At 59.3% G+C, this 8473-nt stretch overlaps 1 long non-coding RNA gene across 1 annotated transcript; it reads left to right on the top strand.

Moving 5' to 3' along the window:
• Positions 1–3263: 3263 nt before the first annotated feature.
• Positions 3264–7987, top strand: LOC115286563. Its single transcript, XR_003906132.1, has 2 exons — positions 3264–3410; positions 7620–7987. It is a non-coding gene; the product is annotated as an uncharacterized LOC115286563 (long non-coding RNA).
• The last annotated feature ends 486 nt before the right edge of the window (positions 7988–8473 follow it).

An 8473-nucleotide genomic window follows, 5' to 3' on the forward strand; every position in this document is an offset into this window, starting at 1 on the left:
CACCCCCTCGCCCCGCCCCCACCCCACCTACACCCCCTCGCCCCGCCCCCACCCCACCTACACCCCCTCGCCCCGCCCCCACCCCACCTACACCCCCTCGCCCTGCCCCCACCCTACCTATGCCTCCTCGCCCTGCCCCCACCCCACCTCGGAGCAGGAATCCTGGCTGAGGGCAGGGAGGGAGGCATTCCTGGGCCAGTGGTTTCTTTGGGCCCCTGTTTCTTCCCTGCGGGATCTGGGGGTGTCCCTAGGGCAAGGGTGGAACTCAGAAAAAGCCCGATGGACATTTGGGGACACGACCTGAGATGCTCCCGACCCCCTTCCTGTGTGGCCTGGGGCGGACTCGGTCTGGCTTTGAGTCTGGTCTCCCGCCCCTCCTGCTGTGGCGATTTGCTCGGGGCAGCGGAAGGGAGCACGGCCACACCCACTCAGCGCCTGGGCCCCGCTCCGTGGGCATGTGCCATGCAGCTGGTCCCTCTCGCCGGCAGGCAGGAGCCATCCAGTCCTTGGGGGCCCCATCTCTGGACTCTGGGGCACCGAGCACACAGCACCTCTGTGGACCTCACCTCTGGACTCTGGGGCACCGAGCACACAGCACCTCTGCGGGCCCCCACCTCTGGAGTCTGGGGCACTGAGCACACAGCACCTCTGCGGACCCCACCTCTGACTCTGGGGCACCGAGCACACAGCACCTCTGCGGACCCCACCTCTGGACTCTGGGGCACCGAGCACACAGCACCTCTGGGGGCCCCCACCTCTGACTCTGGGGCACCTAGCGCACAGCACCTCTGCGGACCCCACCTCTGACTTTGGGGCACCGAGCACACAGCACCTCTGCGGGCCCCCACCGCTGTGCCCTTTGCTCCTGGAGGCTGGGGGTGCCCTGCCTGCAGGGTCCGTCCCCCTGCACAGGAGTCCCTGTCAGCGAAGACCTTCCCTGGAGGGCCGCCATGACGCCTGAGGTGTTTCTGGGGTCCATACTGTGAGCTCACCCCTGCAGGGGCAGGCAGGGCGATGGCCTCACAGCCCAGCAGAATCCCGTGCAGAGAGAGGGCGGCCCGGCTGTCTGATTAGGTCGGAATCTCCCAGGACCGGATAATCGGACGAGGGGGCCACGGGCGGGGGGCAGAGATGCCACGCTGGCCAAAGCCCAGGTTCACGCAGATGCTGTGGGCAGCGTTCGGTCTAGAGGAGGCAGTGCCTGGATAGACGGCCCGCCCGCGCCCGGCCCTGCGCTCGGAGCCCGATGTTCCCGAGGTGACAGGATGCTGGCGTGGGCAGGGGCAGGAGGCGAGGGGGGCGGCGGGACCTCCGGCCAGATTGCTGACATCCTCACAGACAAGGAACATTTGCGGGCAGAGCCAGATCTCCTCCTGGGAGAGAGGGTGCGGGAGAGTGAGGGAGGGAGGGGAGCGGCTGCGGGGGACAGGCCGGCGTGCTGGGCCCTCAGCGTGGCTGGGAGGGGGCGGCGGGCTTCGGCCGCCGGCCTGGACTCTGTCACCGCGAGGAAGGCGGCAAGTCCGTGGGAAGGAGGTGGGTGTAAAGACATTTAATGTGCATTCTTAAAATTCTCTTCCACGTGTGAGGGTTCGTCCCTGCCCGCAGGGTGGAGGGCCATTCGCGGCCCCGCGAGGGGAGAGGGGAGGCCAGCCCCCGCCTCCGCAGCACCCGCCCCCGGGCGCCTGGCCCGTGCACACAGGGGACACAAGCTGCCCCTCCCCCACGCCCACCGCGGAAGTGACCTCTCCTCCAGGCTCTGTTCCCATGGTCACCACCAGAACACGGCTCACGAGGCAGAGGGACGGAAGTGTCAGTCCACAGCGATGGCCCCTCTTCCTCGTGGAATCCCCGTGTCCACCTCCTTGCAGCCGGTGCCCCGGTGCCAGCAGGAAACAGCGCTGCCCGTCCTCTCTGTGCCTCTGGGCTGAACTCTTGTCCACACGAGAGGGTCCCCGGGCTCTCCCTCGTCCTCGGGCTGTGGTTGCGATGTGGCCCCACACCTGTGGCCCCCGAATTCAGCACTCTGTAGCAGCAGGGGCTCCCTGGGGCCGTGACTGGCCCACGGCCCCTCCGCCAGCTTGGAGCTCGGGCCTCCCGACCCGGGTCCAGGCCCCTCCTACCTCACCAGCCGGTCCCGAGGGCCAGAGCCGCTGGGCTGGGCGGCTGTGCAGGTGTGCGTGCACCGGGGCGTGCGGAGCCGGGTCTGGGTCTGGAGCAGCCGCCGGCTGCGTGGCCCCCTTTGCTCCCACGAACAGCGGTGGTGCCTCCGTTCCTCCAGAGCCGAAAATCTGAGCTGTTTCCAGTTTTCCGCTTTGAAACTTTGGGAGAACTTCTCACTAAACCTTTACACGCATACAAGTTTCTTGTTTTTGAAAAAAAGACTCTAAAAACGGCCAAATAAATGTCTATTCTTTAGGAATAAACTGAAGCAACTTTGAGGTCACATGTAATCCTCCCCCAGCCCTGATTTTAGCAGAAAAGTTGTGTGTGTGGATTTGCCCCCGTAAGTCAAACGCTGAGTCTCCTTTTTCTGAGTCATCCAAGTCCCCGAGGTGGGAATACTTTGCCGAGCAGATTGAAGTGGTTCCAGATTAACAAACCCGCGTTGGCTGCAGTGGGCTGCTCGGAGGAGGCGGCCAGAAGGAGGGTCGGAGCCACGGCCGCCGCAGAGCCCCAGGGCGGGGGTGGCCCCCCCGCATCAGGACCAGACTCTCCCGACTCGTCCCGGCCCGGTGGGTCTTCCCCAGGAGGGGCTCCCATGGGCCCCTCTCTGTTCCAGAATCTCTTTCCTCCGCTGAGCCTCGCCCGTGATGGCAAGCCCAGGCGCTGCGGCGGGTGCCCAAGGCACCTGGGGGCTCAGCGTGCGCCCGCCACCTGCCTGGCTGGGCCACACGTGCCCGACGCGGGACTCCGGTTTGCCTCCCACAGGAGCTCGGGCTCGGGCCCCCTGACGTCAGAAGCACGGGGCGGGTTGCTGAGCCCCAGTTACCGTCGCCGTGGGGCCAACCCCGTTCCCAGCGTGCCCCCCTCCCTCCAGCGTGCAGCCCCTGCCGCCGGCCCCCTTGGACTTGGCCTGTTCCCTCTGACAGAACGGCCACCGGCAAAGGCCGCAGACCAGCCTCCGCCAAGGCCACCTGGTCTTTGGGACTCACCTGGGCGCCCTCCCTCCAGCGCCCCTCCCCCCTGGCTCTGTGACACATGGGGACAGACAATGCGTTGCTGCTCTGGGTGTCTGTGTCCTGATCCCTGGTCTCCCAGGCGGGCTCTGGGGGACAGTAGGGGCCGGTCGGGGACCTGGGGAGCAGGTCCCAGCTGATCTGGTCCCTGAAAAAGGTCAGACGGTTGAACTTGACCAGAGGAATGTGCCAGATTTCCCCATGAGGAAAGAGAAACGGAGAGATGCTCTCTAGGTAGGTGGGACTGCAGGGGCGTGGGGGGCGGTCTGTGTGCCTCTGGGCATGAAGGCCAAGGTCGCTGACGGAGGCACGTGGACACTTAGAGCATCACTAAACCCTCCCTGGGCGTCAGGTGCCTGCATCCTACCCGAGTTCACAGCACTGTCTTCTCCGTCTCTCTGTCTGCCTGTGTCTCTGTCTTTCTCTGTCTATCTCTATCTGTTTGCCTCTGTGTCTCTGTCTCTATCTCTGTCTCCTTCTCTGTCTCTCTGTCTCGCTTTGTTTCTGTCTCTGTTTCTGCCTCTGTCTATATCTCTGTCTCTGTCTCTGTCTCTGTCTCTGCCCTCACGGCCTCTCTTCTGCGTCTTGGGAGGAGATGGCCGTGAGCGCGTCCGCACAGGGCAGCAGGGCAGCTTGGGGACAGGCATTGTTGATGAAGTGACACCACGTCCACTGCACCTGTGAAGGTAGATGTCGCCCTGGCCACCTGGTCTCCTCCAGGTGTCAGACACGCTTCTCCCCCGGGACAGACAGAAGCCACCCCAGAGTCCCCAGGCTGGGTCCCCCACGCCCTGCGGGGTGTCAGCGGCTTGGCTGCAGACAGGTGTGTCCTCACAGCCTAGGACGCGCTGCACCGTGTGCTCTAGGTGACGTCCGGCATGTTTCCCAGGACCTTCAGCGCAGCAAGCCTGGGGACAGGGCGCGAGGCGTCCCCTGAATTAACTTGACCTAGAGCTAGCCCTCCCACCACCCCCCTGCTCGGGGGACCCTCCCCCAGCATCTCCGGGGACAGTGCTCCGTGGGGCCCGGCGTGGCAGGGAGCGGTCTGCCATGCGAGGCTGCCCAGGTGCGCCAGCCGGAGGACAGGCGGCACGCAGGGGCTGACATGTCATAGGCCTGCAGATGACTGGGGCCCAGCAGCTGCTTCTGTTGGGACCAAGCCTGATGCCCCGGCAGGTGTGCTGCCTTTTAAATCACTGGAATCTGGCCACACCTGGCAGCGCCTGGCAGTACCTGTCAGCCCCAGGAGTCCTGTGTACACCTGGCAGTAGCCAGCACTATTCGGTGGTACTCAGCAGCACCCGGCAGCACCCAGCAGTACTTAGAAGTACCCAGCAGTACCCAGAAGCACCCAGCAGCACCCAGAAGAACTTAGAAGTACCCAGCAGCACTCAGCAGCACCCAGCAGCACCCAGCAGCACCTAGAAGTACCCAGCAGTACCCAGCAGCACCCAGCAGCACCCAGCAGCACCCGGCAGCACCCAGCAGCAACTAGAAGCACCCAGCTGTACCCGGCAGCACCCACAGCACCCAGCTCACCGTGGGCAGTGGCCAGCACAGCTCTCCTCCTTCCACAGCTGGGAGGGCGGGTAGCCTGGCTCATCCCCGGCGCATGGTCTTCAGGGGTCACAGCTGATGCAGTGTGTTACTTGCAGGGATTTGTGGCTCACCGTGTGGCCTCTCCATTCTGGCTGTCCCCAAGCCCTGGAGGACGCTGTGCTTGGCTTTCAGAGGGTTCGAGTCTGGGCTGTTGAGGGCCTGGGGTTGGTGATTCCTTTGGCCCTGGATTCTGGCTGCCCTGGTGCAGGCGTGCTGACTCTGCGTCTGGGTCTTTCCCACCCGTCCCCACTCACCCCTCTCAAGTCCAGCTGGCCACGTCTGCCCCACCCCCACCAAGTCCCTCTGAAGGCACCTGCAGGCCAGAGCCACCTGGGCCGGCCACACCAGTCTCTCCGTGGCCCCACCTCACCGTCCCAAGCCCGCACTCTCCCTGCTAAGGCTCGGGGCAGGAGTCCTGGGGAAGAGATCGGAAGAGAGGGCAGAAGGGATGGTCAGAAACAAACCAGGGGCATTTTCCCGGCTGAAGTGGCGAAGGTCAGCTTAAAGGGACCCCAGTGAGAGGGCCCAACCACTCTGTGACCAAGCCGCACGTGCACAGCAGGAAATCTCCGGAGGAAAAGCAGCCAGCCCAGGGGTGCCCGGGGGCTCAGTCGGTTAAGCACCCAGGAATCATGCATTCAGTTTTCAATCTCATCCGCTAATGATGCAGAGATCTTGGTTAAAGTGTTGCCTAGTCAGTGTCCACGTTCCCCGATATCGATAATTTGCTCTTGCAAATTGGGAGGAGTTGTATTTAAAAATTTTTTTAGCAATTGGGCTTAGAGCTCACTAGATCTTGCCATTTGGAAGAGTTTTCAAATGTGTTGGACAATTAGATTGCATCCTCAAGTTTTTAAATGTCCAGATATAAGAATTCTGTAGATGACAAATATTGTTTTAAGTCATAAGAGTACAGAATGGTGAAAACACGTACAAACACTAGTGTTCAAAATACAATCTTTCTGGAATCATTTTCTTAAAAGAATCAGGAGAAGAAGCCACTTTTTCATCCTTTAATAAAATGTCAACTTTACCTTGAAAGGCAGATTGTGTTGAGTTTTCCAGAAAGTTTCTGCGAATAGCAGACAGCCCAAGGCCACTGGTCATGTAGAAAAGGTCAGCAGACAGAGAACACGTGTATTTGATAAAAGAAAAGTGTGTCGACTCACCCAGTGCTGGAGAGGAAGACAGGAGGGCGTTGGGGGCCCCGAGGCCGGGGCCGCACCCTGTCCCCTCCCAGCCCCTCCGCAGAGTCTGGTCACTGCCGGGACCCAGGAGACTGGGTGGACACACCCACCCCTGCGGGCTGGGCTCAGCTGGCAGAGTCAGGGCCCAGGGGGTAAACTGAGGAAAGCTGTCCTGAGCAGGAGGCCAGGAGCCCAAGCAGCAGGATCCAGGGGGAGCTGACTTGTGCTTTGAGTCTTCTCTCCTCTTGACGGCAGGGAGACGTCTCCCAGGTGCCCAGGAGGGGCTGAGGGCCACGGGCAAGGAGAGCCCTGTGCCTGTTGGGGCTCCTGCCTCCTACCCTGGCAGCAGAGCCGAGCCCCAGAGTTCTGACACGGGGAAAGGAAGGGCTGCCCTGTGCGATGGGGCGTGAGTGGGGAGAGCTACGCCATCAGGAGGCTGTCGAGCGAACCATCCAGAAACGTGGCCGGTGAAGTAGCGGGAGAGTCAACGGAGCGGAAGGAGGGCTGACGAGGGTGCGGAGGAGGGGCCGGGTCCCAGCGCTGCGAGAGTCCCGACAGCTCACGACCAGGACTCCACACGGAGACGCCCAGCGGACCGGCTGAGCGAGCGGGGGAGTGACGCAGGCCCCGCCACGCCGCCCTGGAGGGGGAAGACCAGAAAGCCCTCCACAGACAGAGCGGGAAGACAGAGCAGCAGGAGCAGCGAGGGCGGCAGGAGGAAGGAAGGAGGGGGGACAGGCTGTCACTGAACATGGGAGCGAGAGGCCCCTCGCTGGGGCAGGTCTGGAGGCCACACGCGTCCAAGCCTCCACTGAGGACGCGTACAGGGCCGCGCCGTATCCCGGTGGAGACTGTCACGTGGTACTCTGCTCACAGGAACTTTCTAGAAGCCGCAGATCTAATCTACAGAGAGAGAAACCAGGCCTGTCATTGTCGAGGCCAGATGAGCGGGATTTCAAAGGATTTCAGGAAATATGCATTTGCCAAAGCTCACTGAATGGTCTACTTTACGGTGCGCAAGCTTTAAATCAGGTTGAATAAAAAATTACAAACTCTAGGGGCGCCTGCCTGGGTGGCTCAGGGGGTTAAGTGCTGACTTCGGCTCAGGTCATGATCCGGGGGTCCATGAGTTCGAGCCCTGCGTCGGGCTCTGTGCTGACAGCTCAGAGCCTGGAGCTGCTTGGGATTCTGTGTCTCCCTCTCTCTCTGCCCCTCCCCCGCTTGCACTTTGTCTCTCTGTCTCTCAAAAATAAATAAATATTTAAAATTTTTGTTAATTACAAACTCTGGTTTCTCTATAAAAAGATAATCCAACCAATCTCTAATCAAAATGAATGTCACCTTCAAAAATCATTTGCTATCTTTATATTGGGAATAAAATTTTGTAATATACAAGGAAAAATTATATAGGCAACAGGAACAACAACATATTTCAAATTTATGAATTCGTTCTATTGAAAAGACAAAGATCCTAAAAGTAGAAAACCACCGCGTTTCTTATGAAGGATATAAAATAAAAATTTAATAAGTGGAGAAACAGATCATGTTCTTAGATATGAAAAATCTTCATTATAAAGGTGCAAAATGCCTCTGAGCCTCTTGATTTATATGTTTCATCACATTTCAATAAAGTCTCATCGAGCTTTTTTCTTTGCAGGAAGCCTTATAAAATACTTCTGGAGGACCCCACGCCCACTGGGGTGGAACGTGGGGAGGAGGAGCAATAGCTTTTTTCAAGTTCAGATGATCAGGGACCAGAAGCCTGGAACCCGTGTATTGAAATGCGCTACGGAACTACCACAGTTAGAACCGGGCGGAGCCGGCGCGTCACTCCCCGGCGGCGTCTCTGCGACACCAGGAAGTCCAGCAGCGGGTCCGAGCGTGCCTCGTTCGAGGGTGTGGTGGACTCACGAGAAAACAAAAGCTGGCCTGTGTCACCCACGGTTCACAGACCCAAAGATGACTGTGCATGTGAATGTTTACCTGATATCAGAGCAGAAAAAGCCCCCCAAGATTCTCTCTAAAGGAGTGTCGCTGTATTCGCTGAGATAAAGGGGAACAAAAACCTCTTACCAACGGAAGTACTGAAGAAAGTACTAACTAAAGTACTAACCAAAGTACTTACTACCTTACTAACCTCTTACTAACAGAAGTACTAACTAAAGTACTTACTAGCGGGGTGCCCGGGCGGCTCAGTCAGTTAGGCGTCCGGCTTCAGCTCAGGTCATGATCTCACGGTTCATGGGTTCGAGCCCCGTGTCGGGCTCTGTGCTGACAGCTCCGAGCCTGGAGCTGCTTCAGATTCTGTGTCTCCTTCTCTCTCTGACCCTCCCCTGTCTCTCTCTGTTTCTCAAAAATAAATAAAAAACAGAAAAAAATTTTTTAAAAAGTACTTACTACCTTACTAACCTCTTACCAGCGAAAGCACTAAAGAAAGTACTAACTACAGTACTAATTACTAGCCTCTTAGCAGCGAAAGCACTAAAGAAGCTACTAACTACAGTACTAACT

The sequence above is a fragment of the Suricata suricatta genome, chromosome 3, assembly GCF_006229205.1.
Source record: "Suricata suricatta isolate VVHF042 chromosome 3, meerkat_22Aug2017_6uvM2_HiC, whole genome shotgun sequence".
In the NCBI taxonomy this organism is placed as follows: Eukaryota; Metazoa; Chordata; class Mammalia; order Carnivora; family Herpestidae; genus Suricata; species Suricata suricatta.